Source organism: Cimex lectularius, unplaced genomic scaffold, assembly GCF_000648675.2.
Source record: "Cimex lectularius strain Harlan isolate CLEC.00 unplaced genomic scaffold, Clec_2.1 scaffold85, whole genome shotgun sequence".
NCBI lineage: Eukaryota > Metazoa > Arthropoda > Insecta > Hemiptera > Cimicidae > Cimex > Cimex lectularius.
In genome coordinates, this window is record NW_019392718.1 from 862,223 (window position 1) to 884,016 (window position 21,794).

At 34.1% G+C, this 21,794-nt stretch overlaps 1 protein-coding gene across 4 annotated transcripts in view; it reads right to left on the reverse strand.

The window, feature by feature from the left end:
• The window catches only part of LOC106668989 (diuretic hormone receptor-like), a 288,654-nt gene that overhangs the window by 240,902 nt on the left and 25,958 nt on the right, over positions 1 to 21,794 (reverse strand). For all 4 annotated transcript variants that reach the window (XM_014398227.2, XM_014398242.2, XM_014398218.2 and 1 more), the window contains exon 2: positions 20,842 to 20,884. The gene's annotated coding sequence lies outside the window, so the exon portion shown is untranslated. The remainder of the gene's footprint in view (positions 1 to 20,841; positions 20,885 to 21,794) is intronic.

The following is a 21,794-nucleotide window of genomic DNA, read 5'->3' on the forward strand; positions in this document are numbered from 1 at the left end:
CTAAAAACCTAGGGGAAGAAAAACGGCTGGGAGGGCAAAAAAAATAAATTCGCTCAACACCCCTCTTATGGTTAAGGGGGACATTCGGAATTGAACAACTGTGGTTGAAGCCTGGAAGTGGTCTAGACTGGAAAATTACGTTTTTTCTTTTTCTTTTTTACTCTATTGATCCCTAGGCTGAAAACCTCACGACTTAAACAGATTCCGACTCAAGTCCTAGTATTTAAAAGAAAGTTTGTACGGTTTGGACCTACCTCGAATATATAATAAATTTTAATTACTTAAAATTTAATTAATATATAATAAATTTTATTTATTTCCGTTCACCGTTAACTTTTAAATTATATCATGTATAATTGATTATTAAAAATCGATTTAAAAAAGGAGATGCTGGTTTATAAATTGTAATTTCTGCAAGAAAATTTAAGGCAAAAAGTTGCTTTTTGATTTTTACGTGCACACAATATGCTTTCGAATATTTTGTTGAAATGGATTTTAAAGTTAAAAGAGTAAAGAGAAAACAATGCGATTCAACGTATAATTCTTAAAAGGTATACAAGGTTTATATATTTGAAAAAAAATTAAAAACGGTTCTTATTATATTTATGATCTGTTAATATAACGTTATAAAAGTCGCACTATTTTTAACCCACTCTCTATGCTGATCTATCTTTCGTACATCCTTTAGCCACCTAACCAAGTCTGACTCTTCGACTTCAATTTCGTTAATTGTTTTAAGATTGGTATTTTTTTGTGCTGTATACAACATTTTTTGCGTCATCGATTTCCCTTTAACGAGGAGTACGCAGGAGTTTGGTTAAGGGTGGTTAGGTATGCTTAGGAAGTTCTTAAAACTACTGAATACTTAAGAGCTAAATTTGCCGTACTTTTGTATAGGAACCCTTGTTTTGCCATCATGTGAAGCATGAATCGAACTGCTAACATTTTTGTCCTATATTCGAGTATATGGATGGTCCGTTTCCACATGTCAATAAGGGTTGTTTTTAGTGCACCTCAGCTGACTTTCGAATATCTTCAGAACTGATTTGCATGCTTGCCCATAATACATGCATAGTCAAAGACTGCACGAATAGTGGATCTATAGAACATTAAGCATATGCTAGGGTCAACGCTGTTCTCAAAACATTGACTAATTTTTAGCTCTTTTAAGTGATTTTTATGATATGACTACTCCATTTCAGGGTTACATTTGCAGTTAGGTGATAAGATTAATCACTGGTTAGGATAAGACCAAGGTTAAAATTAGATATTAGTAAGATTAGGCCAAGTAAGCTTAAAGTTAGGGACGGATTAGGTTACAATATTATTATGGCCGACATTTTTTTAGATTAAGACGGTCTTTCTTTAGTCTCCTTTCCTTATTATTTTTTATTAAGAAGATAACATGCTTGATTTTTTGTACTTATTACGATATCATGTTTTCCAGTCGTTTTTATGATTATTTACTGAAATATTTTTTTATAACCCACATGTGTTTAATGTATTACATAATCTACACTATCATAAATGATAGAATTTATTTGTTTTCACCATGTCGATTATAATAGTAATAATAATGAGTTTAACGCATTGTAATCAAATTGTTCGCATGTAATATATTATTGATAAACATCTGATAAGGCAATGTTATCGGCGTTATTTTTCAATTAGCGCCATAAATGAATTTATGAATTATTTTTCTCAAACACCGACGTTGCATTTTTAAGCTATGCATAAATCTTTATATACATTCTAATTATGTCCTATTAAAAATTTGAGAGTAATAAATTAAACTTGAAGACCTTTACGCTGAATTTCCAAGATCCAAAAGTTTAAAAAAATATTTTTAATGTTTTATTGCAACAATAAGCCCGTTTTGCCCATTACAATAAGTCTGATTCAAATTCGAATGATGAAGGATCACCGTGTTGTAGCAACATTCATTTTCGTTACTAAAAACATCACTTTTCAGCATTGCTCAATATCAATTGGTAAAATAATATTATGCATTTAAGAAAAGGCTCAGTCAATACCAACTCTCAATGGGAAAATATGTTCAAAACATGTTTAAGCATTTGTTGGAAAATCTTTAATTCCACTTGGATCTCTAATCTCACAACATCATATTTTTCACACCACTTCAAAAAAGAAATAATGACCGGGAAGGCAGGCAAGTGGTGTGAGGTCAGAGTTATAAGCAAGGAGCGGCGTTTTGCCAAAACTGAATTTTACCTTAGTCCATTTCGTACGATTGTGGTATCAACGTGTTGTTGCAACATTGTTACATTTTTTATGCTAAAAATTTAGTTACTCATTATTACTCGATATCAATTGATCAAGGTATATTGATTCAATAATTTTATCTAATAACAAACTTACAATCAATAGTCTTGAGACAAATTATCACGATCTGATCACGGCTGGATACTTTTCAAACAAAGCAAAATAATTTCATTTGATTCCTATACCACTAATTTTAGTTCCAAAGGAAACAACTAGCATTCTTATATAACAACCTCACATTTTTCACACCACTTTCATAAAGAAACTGTCCCATTTATCAGAAAAGACAAGTCAAGCGGCTTGATGTCAGGGTTATAAACAGGGTGATGCAAGATTCCTTCTATTTTTGTAAATGTTTTCTCATATCCAAGGTTTATGTTGTGCGGGTGTTTTACCTTATTGCAGCATTGCTTTATTACTAACTAATCAATAAATAACTTTATACTTATCAACAAATATGGGTATTTTCTTTTTAAAATTAAATTAAATCTGTTGGGAACAGCCATGATATTTGCACCAAGCTCAAAGTGCAAACATGTTTTAAACATCAGGTGATATCAAATTGCAAATGAGTATCCTCATTTTGCTATTGAATTTATATTTTTAAATATATAATTTTCTGTATAAATGGATATACTGGAGTTAGACATTTGAGCAGCTATGACTGGTATTTATCTGGAAAATTATAAGGCTCTGATCTTTCAACAAAATATATTATTTAATTTTATTGGGACAATTGTACTTGTGGCTTATTTTCTATTTCATGTTCTGAATTTGGTTGATCCTAGCCTTCAATACCAGACCTACTGCGTCTTAGAAAACGACGAATCATTATTTTTCCCTTAGGTCTTTTCCATGCAGAACATGTATGAAGGCCAGATGAGGGTGAATACTTAAGGAATTTAATCATATGCATGCAGCAATACTGAGATTTATTCATCGGATGTCAAAGTACTTTCATATGATATAAAACAAATGTTTATCATGTCAGCTCTAATGCAATGTTATCATAAAATCCATGTATGAATATAGTAGTCAGTAATTGAGCTAAAATCAATTATACCTTTCATCTCAACCAAGACCTTAGATAAAAATTATAATTATTTTAAGTTGTCATCAAATTAATTACAGATAAGCACAAATTTTGATATCGTAAAACACGAATTTTGCTTATTCATTTTTTAATCAGTTTTCTATTTGTATTTCTCATTTTACTTTCTTCTCTTTTCAACCCTCTAAATACAAACTTAAGGTTCACTGTACATTACCCAGAATTAGCGTAAAAAATGCACAGATAATAGTGCAAATCTCTTACATTGTCCCGTCCTCTCCGTTCTTCATAGCCCGTTGATGTTTTCCGTATGATTGAACCTGCCAAGTGTCCGTATTTATTTTTTCGTTATTCTCGAGTAGTAATGAAATTATCATTACTCTCATTTTCGTTAAGATCGTGCCAAGGAGATAAGTAAATATTTGTTTAATGAAAGGCAAAGATAGAACAAATGTTTTACTACTTTATAAAAAGCATTAGGGGTTCTTAGAGGGTTCTGCCTTGGAATTTCTCTGAATAACGATGCAACACCATGAATTGTTAATGTTCCCAAGTAGATGAGAGGGCAAGAGAAAGAAAGGCTGGTAAAGAAAGTTTTAGATAAGCACAGAATTCGTTCCAGAGTTTCATTAAGAAAGGAAAAAGATGTTTTAAATTGTGAAATACGTTTTGATAATTTTCCTTGAAACAATCTAACATAACATCAAAAAGCTGATGACATTTTTTTAAGAGAATCGGTTACAACCCCTCCAATTAACGTACCACTTCGATAAAACAAGAAATGCTCAAATCTAGTACATAATCATATCTAATACGGCATAGTAAATCGTACTATATAACAGACTTGAGGTACAAAGGATGTAATCGACCGTACTCAGCAAGTCGAAGTGGGTTGCACGTACCAACCAATGGCGCCTTTATTAAAAATATCTTGGTACAAAATGGAGCTCCTATTGGCAACAAGTACGACAGAAAAGAAACCTAACAGAAAGGCCGTAAATAAGGGGTAACATCAATCCTGTGTACATTTTCTCTGAATTTTTTATCAGCCCGAGTTTCAGAAAATATGGAATAGGATATACTTGGTTTGTTTGGTTTCTCCAGGCTAAATTAAGACAAACAAGCATCACCTTGTTAAAAATAGCGTTTTGAATTGAGAAAGCGACCGTCTTTTGGTCAACAATGGTAACATGAAGCAACAACAACATTTGAGCCTCTGAGTTCTCATTTGTCAAAAACATTCAAACATTTTTAGAAAAGTGCATAGATAGAATAAAACCGTCATTCTTTGATAGGGCTTAAAAATATCTACAAATTACTCATAAGTATTAGACAATACACAGCTTTAAGAAACATTATAGCAATGTGTGGTGTTTAGTGACCGTTACTTGATGATTATTTGGAGGTCGTGAGATGCGGTCTGGTGTGAGGTAAGTTTTAGATAAACATTTGCTTTATCGTGCCAACGTTTCGATCATTATTGAGATCATCTTCTGGGCTCAAAGTGTTTGTTTTCCATGTAGATGTGTCATTCTTTCTGGGCAGTCTCAACACTACAGACAAAAATGACACATCTACCACTTTGTGCCCTGAAGATGATCTCAATAAATAACGAAACGTTGGCACAATAAGAAAATGTTTTTCTAAAACCTACGTCACGCCAGACGGCATCTCACAACCTCCAAGTAAAGATTATAGCATTAGATTCAAACCAAAATTTTTATTTCACTCTGCCAAGTCCATCCTTAAATGTACCTGAATGTTTCGACTTCAAAAGTCGTTAACATACAAATAAAATTAGTCTGTAACTGCACTTAACGAGCAAATTGATTAACCTAACCAGTTCCTAACTTTAATCATAACTTATTAATAAATCAGATGGCCGTGTATTTTAACAGTTGGTGAATGGTATACGGCTTACGGTCTTAACCCTACCCTGGCCCAACCTAACCTATCATAATCCAACCTATGCTTGTTCCCCAATAACGCAAAATCGATATAACATATCCATGTTACAAACAAGAAACTCTGACAAAACTGATATTCAAACGTTTTATTTCCGATTACCATATCTGCAACTGAGCATATCAGATAATCCGCTTGTAAGTAAATGTGATACCTACATGTGATGCATATCAGAATATTTCTCTTGCCCGAACCGAGTCGGATTTTGTTTAAATAAATAAACAAAGTTTCTGTACAAATAACAAATTTTCAATTAATTATTCAAATTTTCATACATTTCGAGAAAAGTCAGGGCTAGTTTATAACATATTCGGTTTTATCTGAATTATTGGAAAAACATTTAGATAGATATTTCAGATTTCAGATATTTCGTAAGCGGCAATGCCATAATATCGTATATAAGTATATACGATAATCATGAAAAATCGCGGTTTATTTGTTATTCTAAATAGCGTCGTTTACATTATTACAATATTTATTTCTTTTTATTAATAAAGGTTTATTTTTTAATAATATTCTATTCTAATGTAATTTTATTTGTCATTTTTATAGCGGCATAGTAGGGAGATAGTATTTAAAGAGACTACAGCTGTAAATGTTTTATAATTATAACATTCCAACGAATTATGTCAAGAAAACATCCATTACAAACACATTTAATACTTTTTAAAAAGGTTTCTTTAGTTTGTAATCCCCAATATTGCACTAATTGAATGTTAATTAACCATATCTTGAAATAACGTTATCAAAAGGTACATAATAATGAATTAATCAATTCTGAATTGGATCTAATAAGTAATTCATCTGCATAAATGTTGTTAATGAATATTCACACCATGGTTCAGGGTATGAGAGATGAAAATCATCACTATAATGTCAGTGAAACCCTAATTCACTGAGAATAACCCTATTGAGAAATGATGACCCTCATAGACTCGACTGTTATACAGATTGTTCTGTGATTAAAGGGAATGGGAGTTGTTTGGTTACTCCATCACGCCTTCATCTCTGGAGAATGTGTCTTGGATCATTACTAATATCGCAATAAGATGTTGGTTGTGTGGTAACGAAATTTTTAACAGTACTGACAGAATTTGAGAAAGTTGTCTTTAAAAGTTTCTAAGTTATCTCTCAGAATGGTGTCCTTTTGACTTTTTTAATATATGTATTATTTAATTTTGGTTTTGCAATTAATGAGTGTGTCTCATTGCTGGTCTGCTGGTGAAGAATTTGACACCTTGGCGGAGGTGAACTTGCAATAGGTATTGAGACCCAACGAGAAAATCTCACAATTCAATACAAAAGTTCCTCGCTATTAATTAAATATCCAATACGTTCTGTATAAAATTGAAAAAGGCGTTTTTCAAGAAACATACAGAGTGAAAGAACGATCAAGGAGGTATAATTTTCCAGCAATTAAATTAAAAACCCTTTTTTCTCGATTGATTCCCTCAACCCTCGCACATCTTTTTGTTGTTTTTTTAATGAAATCGATTGGTTTTGAATTTCTCGTAGAAACCACTTTTTCCTTTTCAAATCCAGTAAAGCCTCTTAACGTTAAAGCAATTACCTGATTGCACAGACGTGACTAATAAAATTTGAGTGGGCTCCGATAACAGCGCGATTGCTCAGCATCGGTTTCAATTTGCCGCCCCTTCTACCATTTCGAAAAGAGGTTTTTAAAATCATCATCAGCCTTCAATTCAAAATGAAAAAACTAAATTAACCCCAAATTAACTGCTGATTATTATATCCTTTATATTAAATACCTAAAAGATAATCCGTTCATTGTTTTTTTGACGTTTAAAAAAAAGACTACGTGGGGCTTTAAAAACTAATTAAGTATTAAGCTTAAGCAGTTAAGACAAATTTTGACAATATTAAGTTACTTAGAAAAGAATATCAGATTTTTTCTTCACTTCTCAACGTCCTTAATAAATAAACTTTATGGCCTAACTGATCTTTTCACTAATTATATTCGTTAGGAACTTCCCTGAAGAGTTAGTCAGTTATACTCTCTTTTTACTTAAAACGAAACGAAATAAAGTCTTTTGCTGTTCATTAATGCTGTTGTGCTAGTTAAATTATTTTAAATATGCTAATTTGAATATTAAAGGGGTAAAATGGTTTATGTTGAACACAATAGATTTTGGTCAGAAATAGAGAAGAATAGTTGTTCTAAAAAGATAAGCCAATAACCATTACATTTTTATCCACAAAATAAAATGATAAAGGTATAAAATTTATTAAAACATGTATAACAAATCAGAAATAAAAATAATACTTTCTTAATTTACCAATGATATCTAATGCCATAAAATCTTATTTACATTTGTGTTAAGTAACTACTGTGGCACCAGTTTGAAAAATCAAGCAATACGTCAGCAAACCAAATACTTGCAAACACTCATCATATAATTATAAATTGGAACCGAATAATATAACAGTTTGCAGATTAAATTTAAATTAGAAATTCAGCGGTTTAATCTGCGTTAGAAAAGATTAGGATTAGGGACCGGTCAAGTTAGATTAGATGGAGTTACAATTAGGTTATGTTAGGTTATAGTTAGGTTTAGAATGCGATTGTTTTCTTTGAAACCAAACTGAGTTGTATAGTCAGCGAATTGAATCATTTTATTCAGTGTATAAAGTATCATCTTAATTTGATGTTGAACAGGCATAGGGGAACTTATTGGGCCTGTCTTCACTTTTTGATGAGTTATTCAAACACGGTTCGGCATTGCACCGTCTTCAGTGGGGAACAGTTCCTCCAAACGCGATTGGATAACTCAAGAAACCCATTAGTGAGGACAGGCCTAATAAGTGTCCCAATGACGGTTTAGCATGGGTGCACCGACTCGCAGACACCCACTATCAACTCATCATAACAACCAGAAAGACACCCAAGATCCAAAAACTTTTCAAAAATATTCGAAGGTGTTGAATGAACTTTGAAATGTTGTCAGATGCTATATTCTGAGCTTTCTTTAAATACTACTACCAAACTGCAGGTGTGTTAACGGTTTCTAATCAAACATGGTCAGAAATTCCTGACCTACTAGAACTTACTGACCAGGATAATCGGAATCTACCGAACTTAAAGTCTATCAACGGTTTCCAGTCAAGCAAGGTCAGAAAGACTCCTATGAGAACGTATTGACCAGGGTGAACAGAATCCACCAAACCTAAGGTCATCAACGTTTCCAGACAAACAAGGTCAGAAAGTCCTATCCTACAAGAACTTATTGACCAGGATAACCGGAATCTACCAAACCTAAGGTTTATCAACAGTTTCCAGCCAACTACCGGTGGCGTTTTACCAGTCGTATATTTCAGGTTCAATTATGAAAGGTTGGTCACATGAAATCTTAGCAGGTTTTCAAGGCACAGACCTTGGTGTATTCAACCTAACGCAAACAGGCGGACCAGGAGATCAGAATCGACCAAACTACAAATTCGTCATTCCTAAGCAAGACATTTCACAAAGTGCAATTTGTTCTATATTGAAACGGTTGGAAAATCACTTTTGATTAAAGCCAGTGAATTGTTTTACCACGGATTGTCAAGTTAAAAGTTCATATTGTCGAGGTTGCACACGTTTTTAATTCGAATCCTTTAAGAATTTTGCTAATGTTTACATAAGGAGCATTCCGTTATTTGTACCAAAACAATCTCAGTGATCGTGGCTGCATTTAAACGGAAAGAGTTACATTCAAATGATGTAAAGAGAATTAGTATGTAGCAAGGGCACCCGGGCGACAGTTATTGCCAATAAGTTTTCAAACCTGGATCGATTCTCTCCTGTTCCCCATTTACAAGGTCGAAACTTTTTCGAACGACACCTGTTGAAAACTTTGGATTCCTGAGGATATTCAAACTTTTCAGCCGGTAAACGAGAAGGATTAGTACAAGGGTTTTGGGATTTTAAGGTTGTCGAGGTGTAAAATCTCGACAACTTCCCCTCGATTGTCGACCACGACTCCAGTTTAATATATGTATATTTGTCAATTAAAAAAATAAATAAATAAAATATGCTACTTTGTTAAAAGTTTTAATTACATTACACTTCAAGAGAGGTAGAAATGGAAACTAGTTCTATAACAAAAATAATTAATAAATTAGGTTTAATAATTAATTATTAGAATTAATAAATTCTGTAACATATATGATTCCAATTCCTTAAGTTCCACTTCAAAGAGAAAAACGTGATCTCAATTTTCTAGAATTCTACAACTCGGTAAGTAAATAAATTTGAAATTGTATCCATGCAAATGAACACATAATTTTTTCACTCAAAACAACCGAAATTTGATCTTTTCTCATCCGAACCTCACTCTTTAGGATTAATAAACTCCTTCGGAAACAATAAAATCGTATTCTGTCAAGTTTCCTCTCTCTCTCTCTCACTCTCTCCCCCCTCTCACTCTCTCTCTCTCTCTCTCTCTCTCTCTCTCTCTCTCTCTCTCTCTCTCTCTCTCTCTCTCACTCACTCACTCTCTCTACCTCTTTCTCTGTCTACTCGAGAATCTATCTATCTTATTTAATCTTCCTATCCCCCCGCTCTGGTGTGTAAGATGCCTTTGATTCTCGCCATCCCCAGCGGTTCTTATGTGTCGTATTTTGTCAATTTGAGTCTTTAGGAACAATGACAAAACCCAGACATGTTACCTCAAAGACACCCCCAACACTTTCACCTTGCATAAACAAATTGGAAGAACTAGAACAAAGAAAATTATTCACAGACATACACAGACCACAGAGCTTGGTAGGAAGCCGAAATGCATCAGATCAAAACAGAAAAACCAGGCAGAACAATTGGATCGGAAAGACCATATTGTATAAATTTGTCGATCACTTTTCATGCTGGTCATACCGAAAACACTACAATAACTTTTCATTCGAGATAAAATACGAGAAAAATCTCTCATTGTCTTGAATTTCATGTTTTTGATATTTCTAACCAATTTTGTTGCGATGGAAGACGGGAACAACTTACTATTGACAACCAGTAGGAAGGAAAGTATACCATAAATATACGGGGCCTCAGCCATTCAGCCTCGAATGAACCTAGCACAGTATTTTAGTGATAATTGAAAATAATTTTGTTGAAGAAGTCTTTTCAGAGGATCTTCGGAAGAGGTCAAAACAGAGAAAACTTCCTTACGGTTTTCGCCGAGCTTTCGACAGTNTCTGAAAAGACTTCTTGTATCCAGCAGGTCGATAATCTAGTTCATCGTTAAATTTTGTTGAAGTTAAAGTAGGACAATGATAGTAGCTATTTTCATAAGGCAAAATAATTTTATAGAAAGATATGCAGACTTTTAGACTTTCAAGTCAGCTTTCTATGTGAAATTAGTCTCTTTCGAATTAAAAAGGAAATATTTATATAGGCACTTTGCTCTGAACCAAGAAATAGCGAAAAAGGATACCCGAATAATTTCTTAATTCTTTTCTTACTTTCGGATTTCCGAGGAATTCACTTGTCTTCTTTCAACTAACTTCTATGCTTTTTGAAGCTTTCGTTCTTCCAATAATATTAAGTCGAAGTCCAATAATATTAAAATTTTATTGGAAATTAATTAAGGTGAAAATAATTGGGGATTTTATTTATTTTATTTTTATTTTTTTATTTTTTATTTTATTTTTTTTTTTTTTTTAACGAGGGTACGCAACAGCAGAGGGCATATAAACCCTCAGGTCAGGGTGCCGGTGTTTTTGATAAAAAGTATGTCGGGTTCGAATGCAGGGCCGCTGGATTCGAACCCGGGACCTTTATCTTACAGTGATAAGCGCCGTGTCAAAGACAAAACTTTGCGGCCACCGACGCCCCTACTGGGGATTTTATTGTATGGTATTGTATGTACTTTATTGTAGTGACAAGCCTGTTTGCGTTTTGCCTTCATAAATATTTTTTATCAGAATAATTAGCGATTTTAATTATTAAAATTACGTCCTATTGTCTTATTTGTTTTCTTTCGGGAGATGGTTTACTTTGTGTAAATCTAACACTTGACATAAGATAAACGGATGTCAAAAATACACCTACAGCTCATGATAATTCTTATTGCCAACAAGGGTCCAAATATAGACCAAATGACGCAGCTCGATGGTAATTTCTGAGCAAACTAATAAAAGAAAAGAGGACTCAAAACTGCAGATCAACTCACAGAAAAGAAAAATAGTAATTTAAAACATTTATTATTTTAAACATAATGAAAAATTATTGTACAAACTTAATTATTGCTACCACATATTGAATTTATGATACATCTAAATCCTTTTTTTGATTCCCAAAAAGTTTAATGAAAGTTTTTACCGTTTAAACACAAAACAAGAAAAAATGCACTGACAATTTATATTCTTGCTGTTTTGTATGTGAATTATTCCAATAGTTCGATCATTTGAAATTTTTAAACAGTTAATACAAAGAAAACAGATCGTGAGTCTCGAAGATGGTGAAACGCGGAAGGCAAACAAAACAATAACCACTGACACCCTTTTCAACCTGTTTACCACCGATAACTTTAATTAAACTGTTTACGTCCGAAATAATCCAACAGTCGGCTCTTTTCTCCAATTGCAATGGACTGTTATGGCCCATTGATCCTTTCGGTTTGACCTTATTGGCAGATAACCGTTGACACATTAGTTAATAACAAATTAGCCTTCATTATTCGCTATCAGCTCTCTTGCATCAAAATTTATCACCACGTGCTCAATTGGACTGGATGACTATTTTCCTTGGAAATTGGATCTTGTTCTATTTAAAGGCGTTTCGGGTAAAAAACACGAGTCTGACCGTTTTTAGGTTCATATATGAAACCGTTGTCGGCCTGAAAATCCCAGTGCAAACACCAATCCCAGGTTTAAATTTTGGATTGATTTTTTTCTTTACAAAAGGTACAAACCTTTACACAATTTTTGCTATAACCACTTCCATTCCTGAGACTATCCTTCATTTTGCTACTTGGCCTAAATCCTGGATCTTAGTTTTTATGCAGCAATGTGTCGGACAATCCGGAAAAACCAGAGGAGGCAAGGCAACAAACGAAAGATAGAGTAGAAGAACCATTACAAATCGAAAAACAAGCTCAAAGAAATTAAGAAACCTCACGACGACCATGAGATGAAAACCTAAAAGCTGCATCAAACCTAGCAAAAACAGAGCTAGTAAACAATGAGCGTCTGTCATTAAACAAAAACAATCTAAACTAAAGGGATACTCAGAATTCTTCACTTCTGGGTTCAGATTCTGTTCCTTTTCCCTTTGGCAAAAGAAATCCTGATACTACTAGTAACCTATAAATATACTCCTAATAATTCTAACCTAATACTAATCTAGATGGCCTCGTATTAGACTTACAAATTAGTCTTATTCTTTTGGCAAAATGGACCTTTTTGTTGTTCTTGAGAGATTGATTACAACGATTGAACAATACATAAGCTGGAAGTCGTTGCAACCTGGTTTACTGAAACAAATCCTATGATGAACGGGAGAAACGAGATCACCATTCACGATTCAAGGAAAAAACGCAGAGAAACCATACCAACTGAACGCCTACTAACATCAACAAATATAAATTCCTCACAAGAAACTAGCAATGAGTTGGCAACAAAGAATTACTGAACACAAGTGGTTCCTCACTAGACAAAAAAAATAGGAATTGAAGACACCATAACATTCTAGATACTAGTCGACCCCTGAGTAATGAGTCTTAATATGTCTTGCAACGCTGGATGGAGTTGCATAGGTACTCGTAGGATTAAGGTGGATGCCAGTGCAACACAGCCTTGCTGCTGCAGACGACCAATCCAGAAAATAACGCAGGTGAAACCATTACCAATTGGAAGTCCACTAGTTCCAAGGAATAAATGATGCTCACTAGGAAATCAGCAAACAGAACCCCCAGCTGAAAAACCAAAAGTTGAAACGAAAGTAGGGAGCAGAGGAGGTAAGATTAAAGTTAATAAACAATGTTGAATCCTCCAATCTCTCAGTAAATCCAAGAAATTTCTTTCAACATTTGAAAATTGAGAGATTTCAGAATACATTAGAGAAAGTAGAAGAAAAAGATTTTGAAATGTCGACCAGCATTCAGGCAGAAGCAACCGCGATATATTCGTAGCTGACGGTGGAACTACAGGACGAAAAGTTTAGGGCTTCCAACTCAACTGTTTTAGCCAAGATAAACAATAAAATTCCTTGATGATTTACGTGTTCTACATATGTGAAAAAAATCTTAAGGAAGAAGAAGAAACAGTGTAATGTCCTTTGGTGGTGCGATGGCATATACAAGGTGGGATTCCTACTTCTTGCATTGCACACGAAAGTCCTTGAAAAAGATTTGAGAAGAGTTTAAGTAATCAAGGAGATTACACAATAGTCAAATACTAATGAGCCTTAACCTTAGTACAAAAGAGCGGTTATTACAGCTCTCAAAAGACGCACAATAAAACATCCTGAATTTTTTATCTAATCTAAAACTAATAATACATACCTAAAAATTATCGTTGACGATCAACATGGTATGTGTAAAATCTGCAGACAGGAGGAAGAAAATTCATATTATTTAGCAGCACATTTTGCTACCTAGCAGAGTTACACCTCTCTTCATATTAAAAACGAATAAATAATAATTCAGTGACAAGTTAGTCATTCACCGGTGTCCTGCAGGTGCAAAACAGTGTTACAACGCATTTTGAAGTCACGTTACAAAACGCTCTGATCACTCAGTATCTTCCTCAAGTAAATCTTGAAACACTAAATGTCATCTTTCAACCATTTCACCTCCTCCATTACACAAAAAAATATAATTTGAACATAGTGCCTTAAGTTTTAAGGTCATATTATGAGCGATTTAAGGATTTAAGTCGTCAAAGTATTCAAATCCTCCTAAACTTTTAAATCCTAAGCCCTGTCATCCCTATTTCTTCTAGATGACAGAACTAAAAGGTATTAAATGATACCACTAGTCACCTGTGCAAATATCAGCGCTGAGGGTTTTTTAATGGAATTTTATATCTAAATTTTTTTCGTTTTACGGGGTAGGTAAGTCACATTCATAGCTTTGGATAAAAAAATTGCACAGAACAACGTTGTTTTTAGTGGATTATGTAGACTAAATCTTAGTTAAAAACGTTTACGACAGGAAACCATCGAAAGGTTTTGGACAAACAAGACTGATACGTATCTCGGTGTCATCGTCTCTCAGGTTTGTCGTATCAGTATTTTATTACAAAGATAAAGGAGGAAACCAGCCTTGAAAGCTTCTAAACCCAGACTTGGCCGGAAGATAACAATCCTGTTTATCTTGGTTGGAAGGAAGTCTGTTATTTAGCTTCTTCCTTATAAGGAAATCTTAAATTTCATGTATATTGCTTAAAAAGTGAAAAGTCAAAACACCGATCACTTATCTTACAAAAATATCTTAATGTCCTGGTTCACACCGTCAAATGTTCACTCTGTTACAAAACTTTTTTTATAGTTTTATAAATTTATAAATTTAAACTATATTCAATGTTTTTTAATTCCTTTCTAAATGGCACAGTTTAATACATACGTGGATTATTTAAAATTTGAATATCAACCAAACAAAGAGAGTACGAGGGTAAAAACATCGCGTGTAAAAGCATGTGTATGCGTAATAAAAAACAGAAACTAAATAAAATTAAATGGTAACTGACGAGGGCCAATAAATTTTAAATTATAACAGCCCTCGATGGTACGAAACTTGATACTATTTCTGTTAAAGGAAATTCTTAATGACTTTATTTAAACTCAATTCAGCCTTTCGGAAAAACTAATATGTATTTTCGAATATAGATTTTTTTGTAGCAACTAAACAGATTATTGTAAAAGCTTTTCAACACACACTTGTTTTCTTCAATTGTAGAACTTTGTAACTCACAAACGCATTAAACATAAAGTGAGTTTATGTACAAAACAACTAAAATTTTATTTCTAAATAATAAGAATATAGCTTCCCTATCAACTCATCAGTCATTTAAAATAAGAGTAAACGTACCGCCCACCAATAATGTGTTGAATCATGGTAGATGAGTGATTATAATAATATTATAATGATTTTATCATCGTAGAGAACGTCGTGAAAGCTACAAATATTTTATGGCACATTATTTCATGGCGAATATTTTTTAAATCCGAACTGTGCTACTCTGAGTTTTCGATTTGAGGTTTGTAAAAGGCGTTCTATTAGAAAGACACTTGACACTTACTGTAGCAGGGAAAAATAATTTATTTTATCCCTCCCGTCTTGTATGCCTTCCTACTAACCAGATATTTGTAGTTAGTAGTCAATGCCTAATATTTTCATAAGCGATTTTTTAAGGGCAGTCCAATTCTGACCCTTGGGGTTCATATTATCCACGATCTAAGGATAAGCCGGGCTTTGTGTAAAGGGTTGTGCCCTTTCTGCGTTTTCAAAACCAAAATAAAATCGCGGAATCAATTATTTTGTATACAGAACACAGTGTCAATATCGAATGAGATATTGGTTGTTTCATGTTTAATGCATTATTTGTTCCCCACCAAGCGTTCATTTCCTCAAATCGGAAATCCAGATCGTTATGTATTATTCAATTCCTCTTTCCACATTTGGACGATCCTTGGCAATGGCAAATTTTTTACGGTTTATATAAATATCAAGGATTCATTTGGTATTCGTGTTTTGAGGAGGTTTATAAAAAGTAAACTGCCAGAGATTCTGATTGTTTCCACTCACGGATATATTTCTACTAATACGCTCCTCCTGAGGCATCGGCAAGATAAGAGATTATTAAAATATGCCGTGATTCTGGATGATTCAATATTTCTTGTGGTAAGTGATTGTATTATCATGTGCTTTCCTTGTTGAACAAGTAGTGAACATTTTGTTATTGTGAGATAGAGAAAAAAATAATCTCGTACGGATGGCAAGCAAATAATAGATAACCAAAAATAGGAACGAAATATACTAGAGTGAAGAAGATAATATGTACCATCACGGAACCTAGGGATAATCAAAATTTGGAGGCCAGAAGAAGTTTGGCATTGATAAGATGAGCACAGGTAATGCTGCAGGTCTCGACGAATTGATGTTTAAGTTAATAAGAGCCTGTTCTGGGGACATTTGTTACCCTTATTTGATCCCCGTTAATACGATTATATCTGGTATACAGATGTCCTAAAACCGAGCTGATACCTATGAAAAAAACCAAGGAATAAAATTCGTATAAGCCTTGGGAGACTGTGGCATTGAAGGAGGTCAAAAGGCATATTACCAGCAAAAAATAAGCCAACTATTTGGCCAGCCAGGCATTAAAATACATCATCAATAGTAAAGTCCAGAGCCGTTTGGGGTTAAAACAAGTCAGACTTTGGGGACAACAAGACTCTTCTTGTTTGAGTACAAGAGAACGCAGGGCACAGGGGCAATGAGGAGGCCGATAAATACGCCGAGGAATGTTTGATAAAGACACTCAATACTGAAGGCTTTTGTTACATATCAAATTGCCAAGAACGTAGATCCATAAGACTATGGGGAAAGAGTAAGTCCTCGTTTCTATGGGATTGTGTTCCAAGACGGGCAAAAACTCAGAAAAACTACGGCAGAAGTGGTAAACCTTGTACGTGTCTGGATTGGAATGAGAGTATGGCTGCTGACTGGACACTACAGACTCGGAGAAACAAAGACAAGCCTGTGCAAATATTGTCAGAAGAATGAAGAAACAGCAAATGTCCTCTGTCGGTGCGAAACCATTTGCAGGCTGATTCCCACTCCTGTAAGAAGAAAAACCAAGGCTGGAAGGATACACCCCATTAAAACTTGTATGATCTGATACAAACGTTAAGCTTATCGAAGAGTCTATATAATAATGGAATTTGCACAACAGACCAATATTGGTCGCGGTGCATGAGGTCCTAAAGAGGCTGGTAAAGGTAGTAAAGTGGATCGAGAATGACTTAACTACATAAAATTCTCCGATGATATAGTTCTACAGTCAAAAAGTTTACTAGATCTACATGGAATGGTTGAAAACGTGACAAGATAATGTTCTGCAGTAGGTCTTGTAGTGAACCCTTCTAAATGCAAACTGCCAACCAGACCACCTCGGATGAACAACATTATGGGAAAGAGAGGAAGAAGTGATCTATCCTGGCCACAAAATAATCATTCATGATCTATTTTCAGAAATAGCTCAACAGTGTACTCTCCGTCAAAGATGCTGGCGTGGCTGCGAGATCATAACAGCAAAAACGATACAGAAACTTCAGTTCAAGGTTAAGACCTTGAAGCGGTATTTGCTACGCATACCTAGAAGAAACTCGTGGATGAGGAAGCAGATTGGGCGCAGACAGTCGCGACAATTTCCAAATAAAGTGGAATTGGGCAACCCATTTTATGAGAGGCGTCGAGATGGTCTAAAACAATTATTGAATATACAGTGAAAGACTACCAAAGAAGAAAGGGCACCAATACTACGAATGGGAAGTAAGAGATGAATAAGCTGTGTAAAGGAGCAACGTAAGGAAAACATGGCAAATAACTTCCAGGTGTATGTTTATCTTTCTGTGCTATTTCTGATTTCTTCGTATTTAGGAAAACATCTGATTTCCCGTTGATGAGCAATCGTTCTATTAATCATCCAAACAACAATATTAACAAAAAATTGCATATTCTAGGAACTATTTGCATCAAACAATTTATTCCACTGTTTGTACCAGTATATTCTTAATCGAGAAATAAATTTGTTAAAATAAGAAAAATATTCAATTTAGAAAATAAGAGAGATTATATTTTTAGATGTTTAATCTATTTTACGAATACTAATTTGATATATACGTGCAGCATTATTTTTAATATTTTGTGTAGTCAATTATCTCAGTTTTATCCAGCGAACGTTTCTATTAAAAAGGAAGGACATCATCCACCCTCCTATGTATCCTAAGTGAATACATTTTCATAATTGTTTCCTATTGATAAAAGTGTGTCCTTCTTGGCGCCTTTTAATCTCGTTAAAATTCAGCCCGATGATCATATTGTTTCTGCCTTATTGTTCAATCAGGAAAGGAAGCCAGGCGTGTTTAAGCCCGTGTGATTGAATATTTTGTCTATAATTTGACTGTAGATTGTTAGGCGGTGAAATATTCTGAATTGTATGCAAATCAGATACACTGTTCAAACGCCGTATTTCCGCCTCGCCTATTTATATTGTTTTTAATAGTTTTCCTCATAAGTTAATGGTTTTTGGAGTTAATGAAACGAAAATAAAATTTCTATTCGAAATTCGTAAGTGTCTGCACGAAGATATCAGATATCTCAGGAACATTCGTATTTCACAAGAATGGTAGTTTGATTACAGGACGCAAGGTACATATTTCATAATAATCACTTTGCACCGGCTTGTTTACACTTTCCTCATCCTGCTTTCTCTAACGTGAAAAACTTTTACAGTTTGTTTTTTAAATGTACGTTTACGTATAAAAAACTGACCTACTCTACCGCTTTAACTATTTAAAATTACATTTTGTTTAATATTAAACTAAACACATGTAACGTTTTTAATTGGACATGTCGCCAACTTTTCACTGACACCCCATTCTCTATTCTAGAAGCTTCCTATCCAATTAATCTAGAATCCTATTTAACTGACCGTAGCTTAATAGTGAGGTGCGGCACCGAGTACTCAGATAGATCAATACAAGCCGTCGCCCACAAAGGAACATTTTTGGTCCCATCATGTATACTACATATTTATGCTGCTGACATTCCTATTCATCCAACACCGCATTTCTGTCTTTTAATCTGTACACTATCTCTCATAGCTAAGAACACGATGAGCTTATCAAACACTGGTGCAAAAAGTGAAAAAATAAACAGGTCCTAAATGAGGACAGATGTACCCAGTGTACGTACATGGAACATTGAAAAATCAGTGTCCTCTTTACATCAACAACAACGAACTACCGAATTCCAAGTCAAAAACGAGGTCCTCTCTATCCAGGACGATCTTAACATTTCTTTCAACGAATGTATCCGATCCCGCTTCCAAATGTTCTATCTATATCTCTCGCTTTCTCCCTCTCTCTCACTCTCACACTCTCTCTCTCTCTCTCTCTCTCGTTCTTTCTGACTTTCTCTCTTTATCTGTTAAATCCCCATCTATTTATTTATTTATCCCAATCCATCTGCTTATCTATCTATTTATATTTTTCCATTTCTAAGCATTGTATATATATAATCGGATAGGTTTCGTGGTCCGATTGGCCAATTAAATTATTTAAATTATTTAATCTTTAAGAAAGGTGTTGGTGGAGATAAAAAAGAAAAGTGGCAAAGAGGAGGGAAATTTCAAAAAAGGTGATGTTGAGATGGGAAGTTGGTGTCCGAGTGGACCGAAGTCACGCTAGCTCAAGTGGTAGAGCAACGGCGTATTTAGCCGTCGGTCGAGGGTTCGAATCCCGCTCGTGGCACTGACTTTTTATCTCAACCTATACCTTACTTAGATTAATGAATTGAAAAAATTGTATATATAATTGGATTTTGTTCTTTTTTACTTTCTCCCTCTATGTTAGACGTGTCTCTTTTTTCCAACACGTTACAAAACATATAAGTGTGTGTATGTGTATTGGCAAACATATAATATTCCATATATTATATAAAACAGTTCATGCTACTTAGAAGTCCTGGCGATCGTTTTCTGTCAATATTGATCCAAAACAACTCTTTGAAAGTCCTACGATAATACCAGATTGTCGAATGTGAAAGATACAAGATGACCCTGGGGTATGCCCTGTTTATACGTTACGACGGGATTTGGGTCAGTTTGGGGGTGTGTGATAGAGGAAACTACATTTTCGGAAGAGACTTGGGCGCGATCTTCACGAAGAAAACAAATCAGTGAAGTACTACGTGTAGTAAGTGTATGTATTTTAATCCCTGCTAAATAATATAATATTTTGGTTTTTAGTGTGTGGATATTTCTGATATAGTTTCTTTGTTTAAAAGAAAAAAGCCTAACTATGAAAAATTGTTTCAAAAGTTTGCAAAAAACATGCACGAATCTATTAATCTAATTTCCAAAAGTATTACAATCGATGTTTGTTCCGTCCTGGGGATAGGGGAGATGTTCTAATAACAAAACAGCGTGCAATAACATGGTCCGTAAACCCGAAAAGGGGCAAATTGATATCCAAACTTCTCCTCGGCCGCCTGTTAACTTACAAGGGCAAGGAGGCCATAAAACTTAGAGCCATTATCCTTTCCAGTTAAACCGATCGATAATATATCCCAGAAAGCTGTTGAAAAAAAAATGGCTAGACATTTGTTATTAGATAATATCTTTCGTACGTAGCGTGGCTTTTTATTTTCAAACTGTATTGTATTCACGCTAGGAAAATCAATTTTAAAGAACTAATTTTATGAAAACTTTTCTTAGTAAGAATACTACCAATTTTTTGGATTTTGTAGATAAAAACATTCTTTTCCCCACCTAACATATTAACTAAATATTTAATTATTATTTTACAATCACAAACTTACGAAAGAGGAATCCATAAATCTTCCGTTGTGTCTTGTAATCTCCCTGAAACAAAAGAAAAGGCAAATTGTAAAATTATGAAATATTTCAAAAACGTTTTATGTACACATTAGTACGTAAGGCCAGCAATGTGACGTTGTAACTTTAACTTGTACAACGAGGCGAAACAGTTAACAATGGACGGTCATTCTTCACTTTGTCGTTCATGATTTAGAAAGATTTCGAATGAAACTTTCAAGTATTCAAAAAGAAATATTCGGATAGAGAGAAATGAAAATAAAAAGTACAGAATGTTTGAAATTTATTTCCCATTGCACCACTATTTTGTTACATTGTATTATTACGTTTTCTTTTTTTTATTATTATAATTAAATAAACAAATTCAAAACAAAAAAGTATTCTCTATTTGTAATAAAACGTTTCTTTTTGGTGTTTTCACGATTCACGTGGGATCAGTGTTGGTGCTTTCCCTGCTTATACCCATTTTCAGTCGTGAGTATGTGTGAAGCAGGGGTGCCCCTCGTTCCAGAACTGAGGAAGCCGAGAAGCTTAAACGCATCTAACAGATTGAAACATCACGGGTATAGACAGAAGAAAAATAATCGAAAATGACCGAAAACGAACAAACAAACAAAAATTTAAAATATTCACAGATCTTCCTATAATTTCCTACGATTTGGAAGACTTCTCAAGAATATCATATCACGTCGATTTTTTTGTGAGATTTCCTCATGAGCTGATGCCACGCCCTACTTATCCACGACTGATGAGGAATGGGTGCTCTAGTCAGTGTTGGTGCCTCAACCCGCTTATAACTCAAATTTGCCACTAAAAGAGAAGAGAAACCAACAACAAAATAACAAAACAGGCCAAAATTCAATGTTTAATTACTAATGACTGGTTAAGTAAACTGAGCCATTGTAAAACAGAATAATATGTTATTACTAGTGTCGGC